General features: G+C 47.7%; 1 long non-coding RNA gene across 1 annotated transcript; it reads left to right on the forward strand.

The window, feature by feature from the left end:
• The first annotated feature begins 355 nt into the window (after nt 1-355).
• Nucleotides 356-9705, forward strand: LOC130356082 (uncharacterized). Its single transcript, XR_008888771.1, has 3 exons — nt 356-780; nt 8805-8924; nt 9303-9705. It is a non-coding gene; the product is annotated as an uncharacterized LOC130356082 (long non-coding RNA).
• The last annotated feature ends 16279 nt before the right edge of the window (nt 9706-25984 follow it).

The raw sequence follows: 25984 nt of genomic DNA on the forward strand, positions 1-25984 counted from the left end.
TACAAGAGAGGATGCCGATCGTATTATGGGGAAAACCACATGTGATGCAACCTTTTTACATAACCCATCTAATATTGATTTACGTTGCATGTATGAAACAGAAACCAAAAAACTTCTAGCCATACAATTACATTTATCGACCATGAGCGAGTATTTCCGTATGCATAGAATTCCACGTGGGATGCGCAGTCAACCGAGGGCGAATTCCTTCACCAGTGAAATAGATTATAGGATACGCTATGAAGCCATTTCCAATAAATATGCGATGGATATAATGCTATTAAATATTGAATTTTTACAAAGGGACTTTGCAAGTGTTCAATCTAAGGTTAGCGAATTGGAATGCTCCCTAAAGACATCATTTACAGAGGAAGAGTACACCAAACTTATGGAGAAACAAGAGCTGTTCTTGATCAAACAAAGAAGCCAAATTGAGGAAACCAAACGACATAAGTGGTTTAGAGACTGCCAGGACTACCAAAATGGAAAAGTCTACACATGGGATAATCTTACATAATTATCGAGAAGACAATTTAGAAAAGATACGGCCAAAACATCTTTAGTGGAAGCTAATCAAGACCACCAAGCATCTGGGAACAACAAAGAAAGCACTGCGGTCCCTTTTTTATCAAGTCCGCCATCCGCAGGGGACGGCAAAGAAGGGGAGGTCGGAAACACTTTAGAATCCGCAAGAACAAGAGCCGAGAGGAATCCCAAACCTGCAATACAAAAGACCCAATTACAGAAGAAGAAATAGACAGTACAGAGAACAGAACTGTGGTAAATATATCTTCTACTATTCTATCAGATAGTCAAATGTCATTGTTATCTAAGGGCTTGGGCTTCTGCCCAAATGTACGTAATGACTGGTTCCAGGTTGAATTAGATGTCATTAATTTTATTCGTAAACTCAAATTAAAAGTATGGTTCGCTAACAAGGAGACTGCTGGACGCAATAGTTTTTCCGTCCAGGACTCTCCAGTTGTGGATGATCAAGATATTGCTCCAATAGGTCAGAGCATATTGGAATTTAATAAGTTTGAGTTATCTATGCCTAGTGAATTTCAGCCCCCTGTGGAATCTAGTGCAATTTCTGTTTTTTCTGATTGCATCAAGAGGGAAATCGGTCTAATCAGATCGAGACAAACAAAACTTAAACACCCTAACCTTAGACATGAAGAGATCATTGCTGTGCAGGAACTTGTCCATGACCACAACCTCATCATCAAACCAGCTGATAAGGGTGGTGGGGTTGTGGTCATGGACAAGAGCATGTACTTAAAAGAGGCACGGAGACAGCTTGATGACTCTGTGGTGTATAAGGTATTACAGAAGGATCCCAAATGGGATATGACTAGAAATGTGGAAAAAAATTGTCAAAAAAGCGCTACATGAATGTGTTATTGATAAGAAACTGGAATATTTTAGTCCCCAAACACCTGGTGACACCTGTATTGTACCTCCTGCCCAAGATACATAAAAGCCTGGAGGATCCTCTGGGCCGACCTATTGTATCGGGCAGGGGGTCATTATCAAACAACATCTCAATTTTCCTAGATAAGATCCTTAGGCCATTGGCTATTCACACGAAATCGTACCTACAGGACACAGACAATTTTTAATCCAAGATATCTACCTTAACTGTCCCCCACAATGCAATAGTGGCTAGTTTTGATATAGTATCATTATATACCTCTATTCAACATAACAGAGGAATCAGAGCAGTGGAGGAGGGCCTGATTAGGTTGGGTTTTGCCACAGACAAAATTACATTTATTGTTGAGTTATTAACATTTGTGCTAAACAACAATTATTTTACATTTGATGATCAATACTATGTTCAATTACGTGGGACCGCCATGGGCAGTAATATGGCGCCCACGTATGCGAACATAGTTATGGCCCAGTTTGAGGAGGACAATGTCTATATATCCCACCACTCCAGGTTTATCCTGGGGTGGTGGAGATATATAGATGATATCTTTTTACTTTGGTGTGGTAGCACTCAAGAGCTGATGAAGTTCCAAACATATCTGAATAGTATAGACCGGGATTTACAATTCACATTAAAATACTCTGATAAATCTATTCACTTTCTGGATACACTTGTCACCATAGAGAACAATAGACTGTCTACCAATATCTATAATAAACCAACTGATTGCAATACATTACTTAGGTTTGAGTCTTGCCACCCAAGACCGATGGTGACTTCGTTACCTTATAGCCAATTCTTGCGTGTGAACCGCATTAAGGATACGGAAGAGAAATACAATGAGGCTACAACAAAAATGGTTAGACAATTTCTACACAGGGGCTATCCACCTAAGGTTATCATACATCAATTACAAAAAGTACAACAGAAAGGCGATACTAAGGACCGATTTAAAAACAACAGTAGGATACCTTTCATTACTACATATAATGAATCATCAGAACTGATCTCGAGGGCAGTAAGAAAACACTGGCATATTATTAAGAACACCTATCCACATTGTCACGATGCCGGCTGGCAGGTAGTGGATCCTCTGTGCCAGAGAGGGATTGGCGTGGACCGTGCTAGTGGACCGGTTCTAAGCCACTACTGGTTTTCACCAGAGCCTGCCGCAAAGCGGGATGGTCTTGCTGCGGCGGTAGTGACCAGGTCGTATCCACTAGCAACGGCTCACCTCTCTGGCTGCTGAAGATAGGCGCGGTACAAGGGAGTAGGCAGAAGCAAGGTCGGACGTAGCAGAAGGTCGGGGCAGGCAGCAAGGATCGTAGTCAGGGGCAACGGCAGAAGGTCTGGAAACACAGGCAAGGAACACACAAGGAACGCTTTCACTGGCACTAAGGCAACAAGATCCGGCAAGGGAGTGCAAGGGAAGTGAGGTAATATAGGGAAGTGCACAGGTGATTACCCTAATTGGAACCACTGCGCCAATCAGCGGCGCAGTGGCCCTTTAAATCGTAGAGACCCGGCGCGCGCGCGCCCTAGGGAGCGGGGCCGCGCGCGCCGGGACAGAACAGACGGGGAGCGAGTCAGGTAGGGGAGCCGGGGTGCGCATCGCGAGCGGGCGCTACCCGCATCGCGAATCGCATCCCGGCTGGCAGCGGGATCGCAGCGCCCCGGGTCAGAGGACGTGACCGGAGCGCTGCAGCGGAGAGAGTGAAGCGAGCGCTCCGGGGAGGAGCGGGGACCCGGAGCGCTCGGCGTAACAGTACCCCCCCCCTTGGGTCTCCCCCTCTTCTTGGAGCCTGAGAACCTGAGGAGCAGACTTTTGTCAAGGATGTTGTCCTCAGGTTCCCAGGATCTCTCTTCAGGACCACAACCCTCCCAGTCTACTAAAAAAAAATTTTTCCCTCTGACCTTTTTGGCAGCCAAAATTTCCTTGACCGAGAAGACGTCCGAGGAGCCGGAAACAGGAGTGGGAGGAACAGATTTGGGAGAAAAACGGTTGAGGATGAGTGGTTTGAGAAGAGAGACGTGAAAGGCATTAGGGATACGAAGAGAAGGAGGAAGAAGAAGTTTATAAGAGACAGGATTAATTTGACACAAAATTTTGAAAGGACCAAGATAGCGTGGTCCCAACTTGTAGCTAGGGACACGGAAGCGGACATATTTAGCGGAGAGCCATACCTTGTCTCCAGGGGAAAAAACGGGGGGAGCTCTTCTTTTCTTATCCGCGAACCTCTTCATGCGTGAAGAAGCCTGTAAGAGAGAATTTTGGGTCTCTCTCCATATAATGGAAAGGTCACGAGAAATTTCATCCACAGCGGGCAGACCAGAGGGCAAGGGGGTAGGGAGGGGGGGAAGAGGGTGACGGCCGTACACCACGAAAAATGGGGATTTGGAGGAAGATTCAGAGACCCTGAAGTTATACGAGAATTCGGCCCATGGAAGGAGATCTGCCCAGTCATCCTGGCGGGAGGAAACAAAATGTCGCAAATAATCACCCAAGATCTGGTTAATTCTTTCTACTTGTCCATTGGACTGGGGATGATATGCAGAGGAAAAATTTAATTTAATCTTGAGTTGTTTACAGAGAGCCCTCCAGAATTTAGACACGAATTGGACACCTCTATCCGAGACAATCTGCGTAGGCAACCCGTGAAGACGAAAAATGTGTACAAAAAATTGTTTAGCCAACTGAGGCGCAGAAGGAAGACCAGGAAGAGGGATGAAATGTGCCATTTTGGAGAATCGATCAACGACCACCCAAATAACAGTGTTGCCACGGGAAGGGGGTAAATCAGTAATAAAATCCATACCAATCAGAGACCAAGGCTGTTCGGGGACAGGCAGAGGATGAAGAAAACCAGCGGGCTTCTGGCGAGGAGTCTTATCCCGGGCACAGATAGTGCAGGCTCGCACAAAGTCCCCAACATCCGTCTCCAGAGTCGGCCACCAATAGAAGCGGGAGATGAGTTGCACAGATTTCTTGATGCCCGCATGACCTGCGAGATGGGAGGAGTGACCCCATTTGAGGATTCCGAGGCGTTGGCGTGGAGAAACAAAGGTCTTTCCTGGAGGAGTCTGCCTGATGGAGGCAGGAGAAGTGGAGATCAGGCAGTCAGGTGGAATGATGTGTTGCGGAGGGAGATCAACTTCTGAGGCATCCGAGGAACGAGAGAGAGCATCGGCCCTAATGTTCTTATCGGCAGGACGAAAGTGAATCTCAAAATTAAATCGGGCAAAGAACAGAGACCACCGGGCCTGGCGAGGATTCAGCCGTTGGGCAGACTGGAGGTAGGAGAGGTTCTTGTGGTCGGTGTAGATAATAACAGGAAATCTTGATCCCTCCAGCAGATGCCTCCATTCCTCAAGTGCTAATTTAATGGCTAGAAGCTCTCGATCCCCGATGGAGTAGTTCCTCTCCGCTGGAGAGAAGGTCCTAGAGAAAAAACCACAAGTGACAGCATGCCCGGAAGAATTTTTTTGTAGAAGAACAGCTCCAGCTCCCACTGAGGAGGCATCAACCTCCAATAGGAAGGGTTTGGAAGGGTCAGGTCTGGAGAGCACGGGAGCCGAAGAAAAGGCAGACTTGAGTCGTTTAAAGGCGTCTTCTGCTTGAGGAGGCCAGGACTTGGGATCAGCATTTTTTTTGGTTAAAGCCACGATAGGAGCCACAATGGTAGAAAAATGTGGAATAAATTGCCTGTAATAATTGGCGAACCCCAAAAAGCGTTGGATAGCACGGAGTCCGGAGGGGCGTGGCCAATCTAAGACGGCAGAGAGTTTGTCTGGATCCATCTGTAGTCCCTGGCCAGAGACCAAATATCCTAGAAAAGGAAGAGATTGGCATTCAAACAGACATTTCTCAATTTTGGCATAGAGTTGGTTGTCACGAAGTCTCTGAAGAACCATACGGACATGCTGGCGGTGTTCTTCTAGATTGGCAGAAAAAATTAGGATATCGTCCAGATATACAACAACACAGGAGTATAACAGATCACGAAAAATTTCATTGACAAAGTCTTGGAAGACGGCAGGGGCATTGCACAGTCCAAAGGGCATGACCAGATACTCAAAGTGTCCATCTCTGGTGTTAAATGCCGTTTTCCACTCGTCCCCCTCTCTGATGCGGATGAGGTTATAGGCGCCTCTTAAGTCCAATTTAGTGAAGATGTGGGCACCTTGGAGGCGATCAAAGAGTTCAGAGATGAGGGGTAAGGGGTAGCGGTTCTTAACCGTGATTTTATTAAGACCGCGGTAGTCAATGCAAGGACGTAGGGAGCCATCTTTTTTGGACACAAAGAAAAATCCGGCTCCGGCAGGAGAGGAGGATTTACGGATAAAGCCCTTTTTTAGATTCTCCTGGACGTATTCGGACATGGCAAGAGTCTCTGGGGCAGAGAGAGGATAAATTCTGCCCCGGGGTGGAGTAGTGCCCGGGAGGAGGTCGATAGGGCAATCATAAGGCCTGTGAGGAGGTAGAGTCTCAGCTTGTTTTTTGCAGAAAACATCCGCGAAGTCCATATAGGCCTTAGGGAGACCGGTTACTGGAGGAACCACAGGGTTACGGCAAGGGTTACTGGGAACCGGTTTTAGACAGTTCTTGGAACAAGAGGACCCCCAACTCTTGATCTCCCCAGTGGACCAATCCAGGGTTGGGGAATGAAGTTGAAGCCAGGGAAGTCCAAGGAGAATTTCTGAGGTGCAATTGGAGAGGACCAAAAGTTCAATCCTCTCATGATGAGATCCGATGCTCATAAGAAGGGGCTCCGTGCGGAAACGTATGGTACAGTCCAATCTTTCATTATTTACACAATTGATGTAGAGGGGTCTGGCGAGACTGGTCACCGGGATGTTGAACCTGTTGACGAGAGAGGCCAAAATAAAATTTCCTGCAGATCCAGAGTCCAAGAAGGCCACAGCAGGGAAGGAGAAGGCAGAGGCAGACATCCGCACAGGCACTGTAAGACGTGGAGAAGCAGAGTAGACATCAAGGACTGTCTCACCTTTGTGCGGAGTCAGCGTACGTCTTTCCAGGCGGGGAGGACGGATAGGACAATCCCTCAGGAAGTGTTCGGTACTAGCACAGTACAGGCAGAGGTTCTCCATACGGCGTCGTGTCCTCTCTTGAGGTGTCAGGCGAGACCGGTCGACCTGCATAGCCTCCACGGCGGAAGGCACAAGAACAGATTGCAGGGGACCAGAGGAGAGAGGAGCCGAGGAGGAGAAACGCCTCGTGCGAACAGAGTCCATATCTTGGCGGAGTTCCTGACGCCTTTCGGAAAAACGCATGTCAATGCGAGTGGCTAGGTGAATAAGTTCATGTAGATTAGCAGGAATTTCTCGTGCGGCCAGAACATCTTTAATGTTGCTGGATAGGCCTTTTTTGAAGGTCGCGCAGAGGGCCTCATTATTCCAGGACAATTCTGAAGCAAGAGTACGGAATTGTACGGCATACTCGCCAACGGAAGAATTACCCTGGACCAGGTTCAAGAGGGCAGTCTCAGCAGAAGAGGCTCGGGCAGGTTCCTCAAAGACACTTCGGATTTCCGAGAAGAAGGAGTGTACAGAGGCAGTGACGGGGTCATTGCGGTCCCAGAGCGGTGTGGCCCATGACAGGGCTTTTCCGGACAGAAGGCTGACTACGAAAGCCACCTTAGACCTTTCAGTGGGAAACAGGTCCGACATCATCTCCAGATGCAGGGAACATTGGGAAAGAAAGCCACGGCAAAACTTAGAGTCCCCATCAAATTTATCCGGCAAGGATAGGCGTAGCCCAGGAGCGGCCACTCGCTGCGGAGGAGGTGCAGGAGCTGGCGGCGGAGATGACTGCTGAAGCTGTGGTAGTAACTGTTGTAGCATAACGGTCAGTTGAGACAGCTGTTGGCCTTGTTGCGCTATCTGTTGTGACTGCTGGGCGACCACCGTGGTGAGGTCAGCGACAACTGGCAGAGGAACTTCAGCGGGATCCATGGCCGGATCTACTGTCACGATGCCGGCTGGCAGGTAGTGGATCCTCTGTGCCAGAGAGGGATTGGCGTGGACCGTGCTAGTGGACCGGTTCTAAGCCACTACTGGTTTTCACCAGAGCCCGCCGCAAAGCGGGATGGTCTTGCTGCGGCGGTAGTGACCAGGTCGTATCCACTAGCAACGGCTCACCTCTCTGGCTGCTGAAGATAGGCGCGGTACAAGGGAGTAGGCAAAAGCAAGGTCGGACGTAGCAGAAGGTCGGGGCAGGCAGCAAGGATCGTAGTCAGGGGCAACGGCAGAAGGTCTGGAAACACAGGCAAGGAACACACAAGGAACGCTTTCACTGGCACTAAGGCAACAAGATCCGGCAAGGGAGTGCAAGGGAAGTGAGGTAATATAGGGAAGTGCACAGGTGATTACCCTAATTGGAACCACTGCGCCAATCAGCGGCGCAGTGGCCCTTTAAATCGTAGAGACCCGGCGCGCGCGCGCCCTAGGGAGCGGGGCCGCGCGCGCCGGGACAGAACAGACGGGGAGCGAGTCAGGTAGGGGAGCCGGGGTGCGCATCGCGAGCGGGCGCTACCCACATCGCGAATCGCATCCCGGCTGGCAGCGGGATCGCAGCGCCCCGGGTCAGAGGACGTGACCGGAGCGCTGCAGCGGAGAGAGTGAAGCGAGCGCTCCGGGGAGGAGCGGGGACCCGGAGCGCTCGGCGTAACACACATATTGTGGAATTCAGTGCACCTCCCTTGATGTCATACAGGAGGGCCCAGAATTTAAGAGACCACCTAGTAAAATCACATTCATCCAACTATAGTGGCTCAAGAAAAAAATATCTTACAGTTGAGGCCAAAGGCTGCTATCCATTAAGACGTTGCGTCAACTATAAATACATGCAGAAAGGCAGGAATTTTTTACATCCTATCTCGAGAAAGATTTATCCCATAAAATTCTATTTAACTTGTGAGAGCAGCTTTGTAATATACATTCTATGGTGTCCCTGTAATTTAATTTATGTCGGGGAAACAAAAAATGATTTTAAAACTAGATTGAATCAACATCGCTATTCAATTAGAAAAAAGCGTATGGACCTCCCGGTGGCAAGTCACTTCGTGGAAGCAGGACATAGTGAATCAGATTTGAAATGGATGGTGGTGGACCACATTCCATTACCAAACAGGGGGGGGGGGCGATAGAATTACTCTATTACAGAAACGTGAACTGAAGTGGATATTTGAATTGGGAAGCCTAAAACCGAGGGGTTTAAATGTGGAATTTGTGGTCCTGCCCAAAATGATTAATAAATGAGATGTGATTCCCCTATACATCGACTTTCTATATATCTTGTATGTGTTATTTGATGTGATATGTAACAATTTTATGTTTTGTTTTTATGTAGACTATCTCCATTTGGTCGACCAGTCACGATATGACTTTCCAAGGATTAATTCGGTTTACCTTTGCGGCCATACAAGTTGCTTTCCTGCACTTCACTAGTATCAAGCCGGGGACATTTAAGGTGACAGATCCGGTGTGTGTTTTCTTGCATGTGGGCAAAATAGAGTACTTCTCCCATACAGCAGGGACAATTGGATTGGATTGACTATCTGGACCAACACCCGAACAGTTTCCGTCTGGGGTGATCCAGGGGTCACTACTTGGATGACGTCCGTTGCTACGGACGTTATCCTGGACACGGCACATTGGTCCCATAATTTGGGAGATTGCTGTACTCTCGCCCTTGTATACATGAATGGTTGCTTGGAATTATGTCAACAATGCCCCCGTGCTTATGTACAAATATACGACACATGTCCCGATATATTCGCCAGTGAATGCAATTGAAACCATAAGAAAACATTATGAATTACTTTACCTTACTTTGCCCCATACTAAGATGGCGAACGTGGACGCTCTGAGCATGCGCAAGCTCTTTTCATCAGTAGCTGGAGAGTGTAACTATGGATGCTATGCAAAACGGAAGTGAGGCATATGTCACCGGAAACAGACGCATTATGTTTACAAGGCCGCCCACGGCCTCCCACGCTGGAGACGGCAGGATGTATTGGAAAGGAATCGTGACTGGAAACCCCTGGAGATGAATAACACAAGCACTTGCTCTTTTCACTGAGGTGGGATGTATATACCACATATTACGAATCGGATACTTGAAAGCACTGATAATGTATATATAATTATGTACATATGCTATTTTATGATAATATGTACTTTATTCATGTATTTTGTACTTTGATTGATTTGTTTATATATGTAAATTCACTGTTGATGATGTCATTCTATTTCCTGTGGGCGGTGTATAAAGCCCAGCACTTATCACACATTTGTACTTAAAAAAGCCAGCGTGAGGCTGGTGAAACGTTGTCTATTGGAATACTCTATGGAATAAATTTTGCACCGTGATTTTCAAGCTGTGGTGTGCTGCATCTATTTGTACTTTATGGATTAAGGAACCGGCTACCGAGGCTCCAAGTATGCTTACACCCCGTCCAAAACTACTTATCTTTCTTGATGTGCTGTTCATATTTGGACTTTATCTATTTAACTATCTATCTATCTATATATATAAGCAATAGAATGATAAATTGGAACCTATAAGGTAATAGAAATAATTGAACAGTGTGAAATGCCACCTTGCTGGACTAAGAGTCAGTTAGTCTCAATTAAAATTGCATAAGAAATGCAGGCAGTGACCCTCATTTACTATTACAAACCCGACATTTTGTCAGGTTGCGCCATATTCTGTCACATTGCGCTAGAAAATCTGTCCATGCCAGATTTTGCGCCAGAATTTGCACCAGAATTGGAAAAAAACACAACTAACTATCCATTTTGCTAAGAAAACACGAAAAAGGGGCGTGGTCGCTGGGAAAAGTTGGTGTGGTCTCCAAAAATTGTCTGTGTTCCCGACATTTTCACAAAAAAACAACATATTTACTATGGTTTCCACGTAAAATGTGGTGGATTTGAGCTGAGGTAAACCCTACAGATCAGAGGATGTGTAAAAATAGCAAAATGTAGGGAAAGTGGAAAATGTAGGGAAAATGTAGTAAATACCGGGGAAAATAAATTGTAGGGAATTAAAACCCACAAAGAAACCTACACAACACTCTTTGTAAATACGGGCCAGTGTGACTAATAAGGTTGCACAATGAATATCTCACTAGTAACAGTTTTTGATTGTTGGTGAGAATCAGCGATATTGGGGATCGTTGCTAGCAATGGATATCGCTTGGTTGCGCTGGTTGTAAGTGCAGCATGGAAGTGACAGGTTTCTCTGCTGCTCGCTGGCCCGGATCGGCATCCAGCTCGAGGTGACAGAAGTGGGGCAGCTGAGATAGTGCTGGCACTGATGATCCAGGCATCCTTGTGCGGCAGTTAGAGCTTGAAGAGCTCAAACATACACGACAGTGGTTCTGTTTGGGGAGACTGGAGCGCTTGCGAGGGATGGACTCAAAGGTAGGTAAATGCAGAAAGGTGGCAATACTGGTCAAAGGAATAAGGTGGATAATGCCCTACTTGGATTCCAGCTTTTGATATATGCTTTTTATATGATTTTTTATCATTAATAAAAAAAAACGTGATTATAGAGAAACCAGCTACATCCTATTCTTTTATAGGTTATAGTTTAAATTTATTAATTCTGTCTGCACCTTGAGATCGGAATTTCAGCTATTTTTTGGATTGCACATGTCCTATAGAAAAGTTTTTAACAGTCAGGGTCTCGGTGGTCAGACCCTGACCAATTTCTAGAACAAGCAGGGAGAGAAGTGCTGATGACTGAGACAGTCCCATGACCAAGACTTTTATTATGTTTATTTCGCTTAGCGCTTTCCTGGCTCGTTCTCGCAATCAATTAGGGTCTATACACTTAGATCCTGACTGATCAAAACTTTTGACTTGTCTCCACAACATGTGAAAAGTTTTTAAAGTTACAGTGCCCCTTTAAACATCTTAATGCTATCATTTTATGATATGGCTGTTGTAGTTAATTCAATTTCATATCAGTTATGTCCTTATTTTGGAATTTGTATGCAATAATGGTTCTAGGTCCACAGACTGCTCCCACATTCCATTTTCGTGAATCCATTGACAAGTTCTCTTTAAACTTTTTGCTAATGCATATACTGTACAAATGATTGTTTCATGTAGCATAGAATGCACATGGGAATATGTTTTGGTCTATGTTTTGAACAGAATTCCCGAACGGAACAATTTAAAAAACAGGAAGACGTGACATTTTAATATCATTAAATGTAATTACCATACTTATTACATTTAAACAAAGCTTACTTTTAATTACTACTTAGGGGTAGAGAAACAATAAACAAGTCTCAATTATACTTATATAATCATGATTTTAATCACATCTCAATAATCTCTGCCAGAAAAAAAGAATAATTTTTTCTTGTGACATTTATTTCAAGCAACAATTAACCCCTTAAATACCAAGCCCATTTTCTACTTAAGGACCAGACACTGTCACTTTAAGCATTAATAACTCTGGGATGCTTTTACTTTTCAGTCTGATTCCAAGATTGTTTTTTTCGTGACATATTCTACTTTATGTTAGCAGTAAATTTTCGTTGATACTTGCATCACTTCTTGGTGAAAAATTCCAAAATTTTATGAAAAATTTTATGAATTTTTTTTACTTTGAAACTCTCTGCTTATAAGGAAAATGGACATCCCAAATAAGTTATACATTGATTCACATATACAATATGTCTACTTTATGTTTGCATCATAAAGTTGACATGTTTTTACTTTTGGAAGACATCAGCATTTACACCCCACTGGCGTTTGACAGATCTTTGACAGATTAAACTGGCGTTTGACAGATTAAATTTTTCATTTTTACAGACCACTGTTCAAAAAATCTGTCAGACACCTGTGGGGTGTAAATGTTCACTGCACCCCTTATTACATTATGTGAGGGGTGTAGTTTCCAAAATGGGGTCACATGTGGGGGGGGGGTTCCACTGTTCTGGCACCATGGGGGCTTTGTAAACGCACATGTCCTTCAATTCCAGACACATTCTCTCTCCAAAAGCTCAATGGCGCTCCTTCTCTCCTGAGCATTGTAGTTCGCCCGCAGAGCACTTTACGTCCACACATGGGGTACTCATATACTCCATGCTGTCTGGGAATGCTTGGAGTTGTTGATTTCAAACACCTAGAAGCAGCAGTGAAGATCACTTTACGGCGATCTTCACTGCTGCATCTGACACCACCGCCGCTGCATCCACTTGCTTGCACCAGTCCCCCGCTGTCTGTGTATGTCCCTGCCGGTGATCAGGTATCTGCCGCTGGTCCCCCCGCCATGCTGGCCCCCGCAGCCGTCGCCACCATCTTCCCCTGCTCTGTCCAGACTTCCAGGGACAGGCAGAGCAGGGGAAATTAACTGTCACCTCCCCCCCCCTCCCGCGCACCTGCACTGTGATTCTCTGGTTAGTCCTGACCGACTATTTGCAGGATATAGGAGGAGGTGGCACCCCTGCCAAGTCGCTCCTATACTTCAGGATGGTCGGAGCTGTCTCTGACCGCTCGGATCATTCCTATTTTCTGGGCGATCGGGTACCAGAGACCTGATCAGCCTAGAATCGCTGCAAACTTGCCGATCTGAATTGAGTCTCAGGACACCTAGGCATTTCCACAAGATGCCTGCTGAATAATTTATGTAGGCATCCCGCTCCTGTGCGCGGTGGGGACCGAAATTCTGACGGGCGTACAGGTACGCCCTTGATCCTTAACCTGTTGGGGATGGAGGGCGTATGGATACGCCCTTGCATCCTCCGTATATACAATAACCACAGCTTACCGGGCGGTGATCGGAACGGGATGCCTGCTGAAATCATTCAGCAGGAATCCAGTGCCAATGCCCAGGGGGGTCCTGTGACACCGGCGATTTGTGGTGATTGCGAGTCATATGGGTCTCCGGTGACCCGGTGACCCAGAAAATAAGGGGGATCAGGGGTGTCCAAGACACCCCCGGTCCCCCTGTAGGGATAGGACTTAGGTGGCAGTGGTGCCACCCCTCCTAACCCTGCTAATGGTTGATCAGAAGCGATTGACCAATAGCAGATCGGGGCGGGTGGGTTAAAGTTCGGTTCCCCCACTCTGCCCACCCACTGTAGTCCAGGCAGAGCAGGAGAACCGGTGGTGACCGGCGCTAGAGGTCACTTACCATCCGTGGCGGCAGCGGGAGACGATCGGCGGCAGCAGCAGGCGGCGATGACAGGCAGCTCCCTTGTGCGGGGATGAAGTGCAGACCACGGAACCCGATGAGTTGCCTAGAAACATCTAGAGGGCTACAGTTTGAGACGACTATATAGTGGTCTCTAAACTGTAGCCCTCCAGATGTTGCAAAACTACAACTCCCAGCATGCCCAGACAGCTGCTTGGGCATGCTGGGATTTGCAGTTTTGCAACATCTGGAGGGCCCCAGTTTGGTTGATCACTGTGCAGTGGTTTCTAAACTGTGGCCCTCCAGATCTTGCAAAACTACATCTCCCAGCATGCACACACAGCAGTTTGCTGTCTGAACATGCTGGGATTTGTAGTTTTGCAACATCTGGAGGGCCCCAGTTTGGTTGATCACTGTACAGTGGTTTCTAAACTGTGGCCCTTCAGATCTTCCCAGCATGCCCAAACAGCAAACAGCTGTCTTGGCATGCAGCGTACCTCCAGCTGTTGCATAACTACATCTCCCAGCATACCCTTTGGCGATCTCCAGCTGTTGAAAAAGTACAACTCCCAGCATGTACAGTCTGTCAGTGCATGCTGAAAGTTGTAGTTTTGCAACAGCTGGAGGTTTGCCCCCCCCCCCCCCCCATGTGAATGTACAGGGTACATTCACACGGGTGGGTTTACAGAGAGTTTCCTGCTTCAAGTTTGAGCTGCGGAAAATTTTCCGCCGCAGTGCAAACTCACCGTAAAGCCCCCGCCAGTGTGAATGTACCCTAAAAACACTAAACAACACTACACTAACACATAATAAAGGGTAAAACACTACATATCCATCCCCTTACACTGCCCCCCCCCCAAAAAAAAAAAAAAAAAAAACGTATTGTACGGCAGTGTTTCCAAAATGGAGCCTCCAGCTGTTGCAAAACAGCAACTTCCATAATTTCCGGACAGCCACTGACTGTTCAGGCATGCTGGTAGTTTAGAAAGAGCTGGAGGCACCCTGTTTGGGAATCACTGGCGTAGAATACCCCTATGTTCTCCCCTATGCAATCCCTTATTTAGTCCTCAAATGCGCTATCATCGTAAACTGTTTCCTGTCGTATTTCAAGGAAACAGTTCAGAGCCACATATGGGGTATTTCCGTACTCGGGAGCAATTCAACTACAAATTTTGGGGGGCTTTTTCTCCTTTTACCCCTTATGAAAAGGAAAAGTTGGGGTCTAAACCAGCCTGTTGGTGTAAAAAAAAAAATTACACTAGCACGCTGGTGTAACCCCATACTTTTTATTTTCACAAGAGGTAAAAGGAAAAAAAGACCCCCAATATTTGTAACGCAATTTCTCCTGAGTAAGGAAATACCCCATATGTGGACGCAAAATTCTCTGCGGGCGCACAACAAGGCTCAGGAGTGAGAGCGAACTATGTACATTTGAGGCCTAAATTTGTGATTTGCACAGGGGTTGACATAAACGCAAAAAAAAAAATACCCACGTGTGACCTTATTTTGGAAACTACACACCCCTTACGGAACTTAATTTTCGTTAAAATTGGATGGTGTCAGTGCATGCTGGGAGTTGTAGTTTTGCAACAGCTGGAGGTTTGCCCCCCCCCCCCGCTGCGGAAAATTTTCCGTCGCAATGCAAACTCACCGCAAACCCACGCGAGTGTGAATGTACCCTAAAAACACTACACTAACACATAATAAAGGGTAAAACACTACACTGCCCCCCCCCCAAAAAAAAAAAAACGTATCGTACGGCAGTGTTTCCAAAACTGAGCCTCCAGCTGTTGCAAAACAGCAACTCCTTGCATTTCCGGACAGCCACTGACTGTTCAGGCATGCTGGGAGTTTAGAAAGAGCTGGAGGCACCCTGTTTGGGAATCACTGGCGTAGAATACCCCTATTGTCCACCCCTATGCAATCCCTTATTTAGTCCTCAAATGCGCATGGCGCTATCATCATAAACTGTTTCCTGTCGTATTTCAAGGAAACAGTTTAGAGCCACATATGGGGTATTTCCGTACTCGGGAGCAATTGAACTACAAATTTAGGGTTCTTTTTCTCCTTTTACCCCAAATGAAAAGGAAAAGTTGAGGTTGGTGTAAAAAAAAAAAAAATAACACTAACATGGTTTTTATTTTCACAAGAGGTAAAAGGAAAAAAAAAAAAAACAATATTTGCAACGCAATTTCTCCTGAGTACAGAAATACCTCATATGTGGACACAAAATGCTCTGCGGACGCACAACAAAACTCAGGAGTGAGAGTGCACTATGTAAATTTGAGGCCTAAATTGGTGATTTGCACAGGGGTTGCTTATTTTACAGCAGTTCTGACATAAACGCAAAAAATGTAATACCCACCTTATTTTGGAAACTACACCCCTTACGGAACTTAATTTTCGTTAAAGTTGGATGGTTTTACCCTAAATTTTTCATTTTCACTAGGGAAAATAGGAAAAAAGCCCCCACAAAATTTGTAACTCCATTTCTTTTGAGTAAGAACATACCACATATGTGGCCTGCGAGTGCACTGTAATGCTCAGAAGAGAAGGGGCACCATTGGGATTTTGGAGAGAAAATTTGTCTGGAATTGAAGGCCATGTGTGTTTACAAAGCGCCATAGTGCCAGAACAATGGACCCCCCCATGTGACCCCATTTTGGAAACTACACCCCTCACGTAATGTAATAAGGGGTGCAGTGAGTATTTACACCCCACAAGTGTCTGACACAGTGGCGTTGCTAGGGTTGGTGTCACCCGGTGCGATAGAAAATGGTGTCACCCCATACCTAACCCCCCCCCCAAAGTAATGCATTATCCTGTTATGACAGATGCCACAGGTGTAGCATAATAATCAAATATACTAATTGCCAGGTAAATGGAAAGCGCTAAAGTTGTTTTAACCATGTGAAACTACAACTCCCAGTATGATATAAGCAGTGGTGAGGGAATGCTGGGAGTAGTAGTTTCACTAAACATGACTGCAGAATGTACAAGTGACACAATCAGGACAATACAGCATGATATTATAGACTCACACGGACGTCTTCTCTGACTGGAGCCTTTTCTTCTCTTTCCGGTCAAGACCATCATAATGACTTCTCCACTTCTCCGACCATGACTCGTCTCCACAGAACCTGCCAGACAAACATTTTAGGCTCTTTTCTCTAGGACAATTCTCACCTCTATATAACCCCCACCCCCCTTGCATTGCCCCACAGTAATAGTGCCCGCATATATAGTTATAGGCGCCTGTGTTATAGGGCCCATATATAGTTATAGGCCCTCACTATAATACATGATATAACTCAGGATCAGTACAGGATAAGTAATGTAATGTATGTACACAGTGACCTCACCAGCAGAGTAGTGAGTACAGCTCTGGAGTGCTGACCAATTAGTTGCGGGTGTGGTCGTGCTTCAGCTGTGCTGTGTGTCTGCTGTGTCTCCTGAGCTCCAGGGAATTACCATCTATTCCACCTGGGGCCTGCTTCCTCCTCCCCAGGGAGGGAGTGGGTTTCCAGGCATGAGTGAGGGAGGCGAGGCCCAGGCTTCTGCTCCTCGGACTAGGCCGCAGGGGAGCAGTAGAAGCCAGCAAGCGGCCGGAACATCGGAGGATTTGGGGGTGAGGCGTTCCACCAGGAGTCGCAGCAATGCTGCTCCAACTCCCCCCACAGAGGTGAGAAGCTCCAAGGCTGGATCCACCTCAGGAAAGCTGGGTGCTACCAGCGGAAAGCTGGGTTCATCAGAAAGAAGGCAGAGTGCTCACGGAGGTGAAGCCGACCTCAGTGAGGAAGGCTGGGGAGTGCTGAGGACCCGGGAGTCTATTTCCACCTATACCTCCCGGGTAAAAAGTCACCTCCGTGAGTATGAAGACGCCTGTAAGGCCATCAGGAGGCTCCGAGAGGAACTGCGCTGTGCCCGTGCCAGGGCTAAGGTAACTCCAAAAAAGAAAAAGACGGAGATCCAGGGGCAGATAAAGAGACTTATGGCTGAAATACAAGCTTTGGAGGAGAGGAGAGGAGAATTACTGGCGAAGAGTGGTCCATTTAAAGAGAAATTGGAAAATGAGGAGCGCTTCAGGGTGAAAGAAGAAGATAAAAATAAAAGGTTGATGGGGCTGCAACCTGAGAGCCAGGTGGATGATGCGGAGGAGATGGAGGAAGAACAACAGGCAGATCCACCTGGTGGCCTGCGGCAACAGCAGCAGGCCCCGTACAGTGGGCCCCCTGCACAGCAACCAGCAGTATCACCTGCCGACTCAGGGGAGGACAGTGACAGCAGCTACCAGGGAGGGGCGCTAATGGCCCAGATCCGCATGCTGGAATCCCCAGTGTGTCCTCAGAACCTGGTGTTTGGAGATGAGCTCCCAAATGAGGCACCTGGGGGTAAGAAGAAAAAGAAGACCAAGCCAAAGCAGCAAGAAGTGGTGAGTTACATCTACACCCCCTTCCCTGTAAACCCTGAGTCGGCCGCAGGGTCAGCTCATTGTGCAAGCCCCGTTACCCAGCCCAGCCCGTGTTCTGTGGTGGACTCGGTGCAAAGGTGCGGGGAGAGTACAGATACTAAAAGGGCGCAGAGCTCCATGCCTGTTTGCAGTAGCAGGGATGGAGCAGAGAAGGCATCGGCCGCAAGGCCGTACAGTGAGGGCGGCCCAGCGGTGGGCAGAGAGGCAGACTCCGGTGCTGTAGTTCGCTCCCCTGTGGGAGAGGGGGGTGACTCAGTGCCGGAGGTAGTCGTGGTGGCTAAGGGAAAAATAGATTCTCCCAAAAGTAGAAAAAAACTTTTGTTTTGCATTGGCGCCGCTGATCCAGATCAGCGGCGCCCAGGAGCTGGACATTCTAGTACGGATGAGGCGGAGGGTACCGGTAAAAACAGGGCTGGGGCCGCTAATAAACAGGCTAGGCAGGCTTCCCGGTCCTTGTATAAGGGACCGGTGACCTGTCCTGTGGTGATGGCTCCAGCCCTGGTACCCAGTGATGCTGATAGTACAAAATCTGCACCAGAACGCACCGGTCCAGCCAGTATGAATGTGGAGGTTAATGTTGGAGTGACTGAGGGTGTGAATGAGGGGAATAATTCATCTGTTACTAAAAATCTTTCTGGGGCTTTGAATGGTGGTTTGGGCTGTAGCACGGGTGGAGGTATGGGGGGCACATCAGCTAAAATAGGGGTCAATGGTTTGGGTATGGATTATGTGGAGGAGGGTGGTGAAGGGGCACAGATTAGTCGTGGGAATGTAGGGCCTGGTCCAGTTGCACCCCCAGCGGTGGCAGCACCCGTCCGCAGCTACGCGAATGTCACCGCTGGGGGAAGGGGGGCAGCTTCCTCGTCCTCTGGCTCTGGGGAGAGCAGTTTGCAGCAGCGTCTCCTGGGGGCCTTAAGGAGAGGGCAGAGATCAATCAATGTAGAGGGTAGGGAGGTTGATCTATCCTTTTGGATAGAAAGACATGGTCTTTCAGCCTTCCGAGAGGAAAGAGGGGGGGATACTGTGTGGTCTCTCCCAACAGCCGGGCCAGGTGGTCTCCGAAGGAATGTGGTCCGGCTGAGGTGGAGAGGCAGTGATACATGTCCTCCAAGATCTAAAGTTGTTGAGCTTCTGCTGAAGTTGGGCTTTAAGGCAGCTGACATCTATGCCTTGATACATCCTTATGGTACCCCTGAGTTCGATATCAGCTTTGTTCGGCCGGAGGGGCTTGAGCTCTTCTGGTCGAATTATGAGTTGGTAAAGAATGAGCCCGGCTGGCGAGACTTTGCCATTCAGGCAGTGTCTCGCCAAAATAATGTCAAGAAGGTGACCGTTTTAACCCGTAACGAATCGCTTTCTTGTATTGACATCATGACGTGGCTAGGTCGGTATGGTGAGGTGGTGGAGGTCCCAAAAAAGAACAGGGATGAATATGGCATCTGGTCAGGGGCCTGGACGTTTATGGTCAAGCTTAGGCGTTCAGGAAACACCGTTACCCATATACCATCTGCGACCTTCCTCGGAAGGGATCGTATCCAGATCTTCTACCAGGGTCAACCGAAGCTCTGTCACAGATGTGGTGACCCCACACATTTTAGTGCCAATTGCACTGTGCAGAAGTGCACTCTGTGTGGGGAAATAGGCCATCTCGCTACATCTTGTGCAGAGATTAGGTGTCACCTGTGTGGTGACTTAGGTCACCCATTCAGTCGCTGCCCTCGTTCCTTTGTCAACGCGGTTGTTGCCCCGGTGGGAGTAAGCCGTGAGGTGGATTCTGCTGGGGGGATGGCTGGTGGGGATGAAGGGGTGCAGGGGCCAGGGAAGAAAAGTAAGCAGAAGACGCCTGCCCAACTGAGGCGTCTCGAGAAGCGTCAAAGGGACAGGGAGATTCAGGACTCACAGGAGCATCAACCAACTGGGGTGACTCCTGATCCTGTCCCTGCGGCCAGTCTTACTGCTGAGGCCCTGGGGGATAGTGAACTGGATGAGGAGATTGGGAAGATCCACAAAGAGGGGGATGCCGTCTCCTCACTGTCCTCCCATGGTGGGAGCGCGGATGAGGACAGTGGGGGATGGGCAGAAACAAAGCGGGGTACTCGGAAGAATAAGAAAAGGAGAGATGTAAGATCTTCTCCCACCCGCCAGATGCCAAAGGAAGGTACAACTGACCCCCCTCTGATTGGTCTCTCCAACCGGTTCCGAGCCCTCCGCGACATTTCCTCTTCGGAGGAGGGGGGGGGCTGGGGGTGAGGTTCCGGATGTTGCGGTGGGGCTCACAGGAGACGCTGAGTCCTCTCTCCCTGGGGAATCTTTGTCTTCAGGGGGGGAGACTGGCCCAGAGTCAGGGGACGAGGAAAATGTATATAAAGGGAAAATGGACACATCTATTTCACTTAAAAGGGGTAAACCATCATCTGATGAGGAGGGTGGTGGGGTGGATGGGAAGGATGGTGGGAAAAAGAAAGCTGTCTAACTCAATCACCCTTGATGGCGGCACCCTCTCCGTTGACTCTGGCATCTATTAATGTTGCCAGCATAAAGTCAGATACGGCTCGATTTGCGGCCTATGATTTTTTTGCCCATATTAATGCTGATATTTTATTTTTGCAAGAGACCAGGCTAACAGATATGTCATCTATCTACAAGGCTAAAAGAGAGTGGAGGAATGGGCCCTCCTACTGGTCTCTTGGGGCCGAGCCGTATAGCGGAGTGGCGGTCCTTTTTACCGCAGCGGTAGAATGCCGACGGGTTATCGAGTTAGAAATGGGGAGGTGCCTGATCTTAGATGTCCTCATGAAGGGACAAGAACTTCGCCTTATTAACATCTACGGCCCACAGTCTAAGTGGGACCGGAAGTGTCTCTTTATGAGGATCAAGCCCTATCTTTTTACAAGTCGGCAGGTGGTCTTTGGGGGGGATTTTAATGCTGTCACGAGGCCCCAAGACAGGGGAGGTGCCAGAGACAAGCTGACTTATGATAGCGTCGCCCTTAATAGCATAGCGAGTGAGGCTCGCCTGGTGGATGTCCACATCCGGCACACACCAGGCCACGCGGGATTCACCTATCATAGGGGTAGTTGTAGGTCTAGGATAGATAGGTTTTTTTTAAAGGAGGAGGCCGTCTCTTCAGCAGTGTCTGTTGTTGAGGTGGAGTTCTCCGATCACTGTTTAATTTTGTTTTCTCTGAATGTCACAGAGACCCCCCGGATGGGCAGAGGCTATTGGAAGCTGAATTCGTCTCTCTTGGAAGAAGCGGAGATAAGACAGTCCTTTGAGGATTTTCTTCAGAGCCAGGTACCATTGCTGGGCCTTTGTAGCAGTAAGTCAGAGTGGTGGGAGATCTTCAAGGAAAGGGTTGCAAGATTCTTCCGCCAGTTCTCGGGCCTCAGAAGCCTAAACAGGTACCGTTTGTACCAGGGCCTGAGGAAGAAACTTGAGAACCTTGTCTCGACTGGAGGTAGTCGTGACGATATCTCCAGAGTGAAGTCCTTGTTGATGAAGTGCCAGTATGACAGACACGCATCTTTGGTTTTTGAGAGGGATTACGGGAAGTACCGCTCGCCCGACCCTTACAGAAACTGCAAGATGTCAGTGAATAGTAAAATAGTCTCAGGACTGATTTATAGTACGGGATCCTTGAAAAGGTCCAGATCAGGGATCCTGGAGGTCGTCAGATCCTTCTACTCGCACCTCTTGGGAAGGAAGGATCTAGATCGGGATAAGGTATCAGCTTTCTTGGCTGAAACCGTCCCTGAACCAGGAGTAGACTCCTCTCTTGACGTTTTGACAGAGATGATCCGGGAAGAGGAAGTCAGGATGGCTATTGATGGGCTTGCCCTCAAGAAGTCACCCGGTCCGGATGGCTTAACATCTGAGTTCTATAAGACCTTTAAGGACACTTTGGTTCCCCTCTTGACTGGGGTTTTTAATGAGTGTCTATCCTCGTGCACTCTGCCAAGGTCAATGAGGAGGTCAGCGCTGATCATCCTGTCAAAGGGTAAAGACCCGTCCCACATTGAGAATTGGCGTCCCATAGCACTTCTCAATGCGGACCGAAAGATTCTGGCAAAAGTGCTGTTTAACCGGCTGGTGGAGTTTGCACCCCGGCTCCTTTCGGGGGCTCAGCATTGCTCTGTTCCGGGCCGCAGTACATTTAGTGCTGTGCTCAGTGTCCGAGAGGCTGTGGAGCAGGGTAGGGCTGGCCACTGGAAGGGGTACTTGCTGTCCTTGGATCAGGCAAAAGCATTTGATCGGGTTAACCATGAATACCTCTGGTCTGTTCTTCTGAGATATGGCCTGCCGGGGGGGTTTGTTGATTGGCTTAAGACCTTGTACGCAGGGGCAGAGAGTTTCCCGCTTGTGAATGGTTGGATTGGCCGCTCTTTTGAGGTTGGGTCTGGCGTCCGTCAGGGTTGTCCTTTGAGCCCGTTGCTGTACGTGTTTGCAATTGATCCTTTCCTTAGGAGGATTGATTGTGGACCGTTGGCGGGGGTGAGAATGGACCTGGCGGTGCCGGATTTGGCTCTGAGGGCGGTAGCGTATGCTGATGATGTCACCGTGTTTGTCTCCTCACAAGAGGAAGGCCAATGGGTGATGTCAGAGGTGGACCGCTACTCGGAGGCATCCGGGTCCAAGATCAACCGGGATAAGTGCGAGAGTCTCTGGCTGGGAGGGGGAGATCCTGGTTTTGATCTCCCGGACGCCCTTCCAGAGCCCCAGGAATCTGCAAAAGTTCTCGGCATCGAATTTGGCCAAGGGGATTACCCCAAACAAAACTGGGACAGCAGGCTTAAGATCGCCGCTCAGAAGGTGGATCAGTGGAAGGGTTGGTCTTTGACCCTCCGGGAAAGGGTTAACCTGATCAAAACATTCCTGCTCCCTTTACTGATATACTTGGGCAGTGTATGCATGTTGCCAGAACCTCTTTGGACCCGGGTCTACAGTGTGTTCTTCCAGATGTTATGGGGGAACAGACTGAACCTAGTGAAGAGGGAGGTTACTTACCGTACGAGGAGACTAGGGGGGTTGTGTATGGTCAACCCTGTGGTGTTCCTAGTGAATACCTTTCTTAAGACCGATATAGCAAACCTCTGGTCAGAGAGGGCTCCTCCGTGGGTATCCTCCTGTAGGGGATGGTTTCGGCCTTTCTTCCAGGAATGGGAGACAGGAGGGCAAGTGAAGGATCTTCGCACACCACACGGGCATCTCCCGGCTTATGCTACCCCGGTTCTGAAGGTTATTCGTCGGTGGGGTCTGGGGATGTGGGAGATTAGGACTCTGTCGAGGAAATTCCTTGACAAGAGGGTCCTGTCTTCTCATTTCCAGAGGCCATTGGCACTCAAGGACTGCCCAAGTCGGGATCTGGAGGTGGGATTAGAGCTTTTGAATTCTATCAGGATCCCCTTGAAGTTTTGGGACTTGACTTGGCGCTGCTTCCATGGGAAACTGTGTGTTAGGGACAATCTGAAGTGCAGGAGCTCTGATGACCGGGGATGTCCCCGCGAAGAGTGTGGAGGCATGCTGGAAAGCATGGAGCATTTTCTGCTTCATTGTCCCTTTAACACAGAGGTTTACAACAGGGTGGGCGCTTCCATTGGTTGGCCTCGGCTGGCCAGTCTCTCCTATGCGGAATGGGCCTATGGGGCATTCAGAAACCTTGGAGGCTGGGACCGGTGCACTTTATTCCTAGTCAGCTCAGTGGTCAGGTATTACACGTGGAACGCACGGTGTTTAGTGTCGACGCAGCGTAAAATCCTCCCTGTGGGTGAGGTGGTTAGGAACATTCTTGGTGACCTGGTGAAGGTGCGTTCTCTGGAGTACGAGAGGCTGGGTGCTGGCAGGGCCTCTCGTCTGTGGAGGGGCTCTGCCTTTAAAGTGCCTTAGCCTGTTGTCTCCCCCTGGTGGTGGGCTGATGCTGGCACATTAGTCTTTTTGTTTTGTGCTGTAGATATATGGTGATATAGGGCTTGCAGGCACTGAACTTGAGCTTTAGGGGTTTGTGTGATTGAAAAGCCTTATTGATGTTTGTTGTTTGGTTTGTATTATTTTGTATATATTTGTTTTGTTTGTACATTTATGTATATGTGTATATATGTATATATATATTGTATTTTTTTCTAGGGGTTGTGTCGTGTTGGGGTTTAGTGTTAGGTTGGGTGGTGGGTAGATGGGGGGAGGGGGGATTCTGTGTGGGACTTTTTATTTAAAAAAAAAAAAAAATCCTGGACTGGTTCATGGACGTCTGTTATCATGTACTGGGGGCATGGGATGCGGGACCAGCTCAGGGCCAAAAAAAAAAAAAAAAAATTATATATAAAAAACATTGTATATTCGGTTTTTCTTATTGTGGTGTTTGTTGGTGGTTTGACACATATTTATTATATTTATTATTTTGGGTGGGGAAATGCAACCGGACCAGTTTTTAGTTAGTATTGTTATTATTATTACTGTAAGTATTATTATTATTGTAGAGTGTTTAGTAGTTGTTGTTATTATAGCGGTGTGTTTGGTGAGAATGAGGCTGGACCAGAAGATACTTGGTTGGACATTTTTGGACTAATATGGACTCATTTTTGTATATATTATACAGGTGTATGTTGTTTGTATTATTGTTATGGTGATGTTTATTCTTTTTGTAATGTTTTATATTTTTTAATAAAAGATCCACAGGATATAACTCAGGATCAGTACAGGATAAGTAATGTAATGTATGTACACAGTGACCTCACCACGAGAATAGTGAGTACAGCTCTGGAGTATAATACTGGATATAACTCAGGATCAGTACAGGATAAGTAATGTAATGTATGTACACAGTGACCTCACCAGCAGAATAGTGAGTACAGCTCGGGAGTATAATACAGGATATAACTCAGGATCAGTACAGGATAAGTAATGTAATGTATGTACACAGTGACCTGACCAGCAGAATAGTGAGTACAGCTCGGGAGTATGCCAAATGTTACTCCTGATCTTGCGTTACATCCTATAATGAATATATATTAACATTAGATATACTCCAGAGTTGCCCTCATTGTTCTGCTGGTGGGGTCACTGTATACAATTACATTACTTACCCTTTACATGGATTCACATTATAGTGTATGTACTGTAAAACAGTATTTCCCAACTAGGGTGCCTCCAGCTGTTGCAAAACTACAACTCCCAGCAAAAAGGCTGTCCAGGCATGCTTTAAGGTGTAGTTTTGCAAAAGCTGAAGGCACCCTGGTTGGGAAACACTACTGTACTAGCAGTGACTACAGCCCTAGGAATAAACAACAACCTTTAGGGGTCACCCCCCAAGGGGTTAGCCCTGAACTAGAAATCCCTCCTTAAATGTTATTGTGATCTCTTATGTGGTTACTGTTAGTTTCACTTTAATAACACAGGATATGTGCAGTTTATATTATGGTTCATCCCTCTATGTAACTACTGTAGTAGTCTGCTGGATGCACTATATTCTATAACTGCAGGGGATGTGTGGTGTATGTGATTATACTGACTGTAAGGACTGCTGGTTATAACACATCTCTAACAGCCCTAGGAACTCACCAGACTCTCTCTCTCTCTTCTTTCCCCACGCTCAGGATGTTCTTCAGCTCCGCCCCAAGTCCTGGTCACATGATTGTGACATCACCAAAGGTCCTTCATCTTTTGCATTTTGCATCACAGGGCAGGTCCTTGACGGCAGTCACTACTATTGTGCTTTGTGACTGACCAACCAGGACCTGCATGATGCTGGGAGGTGAGGAGATTACAGCTTCGGGGCTCCTGGTTTTTGGCCGGTGCCCCAATAAATCAGCCTAGTGACGCCCCTGGGTGGGGGGAGTTGCTAGCGCAAGTAGCGCCGGTCAGCTGGGGGTGTCGAGCATCGTGGTGTCACCCCATCAGGCTGGTGTCACCC

This window comes from Hyla sarda, chromosome 2 (assembly GCF_029499605.1).
Source record: "Hyla sarda isolate aHylSar1 chromosome 2, aHylSar1.hap1, whole genome shotgun sequence".
NCBI lineage: Eukaryota > Metazoa > Chordata > Amphibia > Anura > Hylidae > Hyla > Hyla sarda.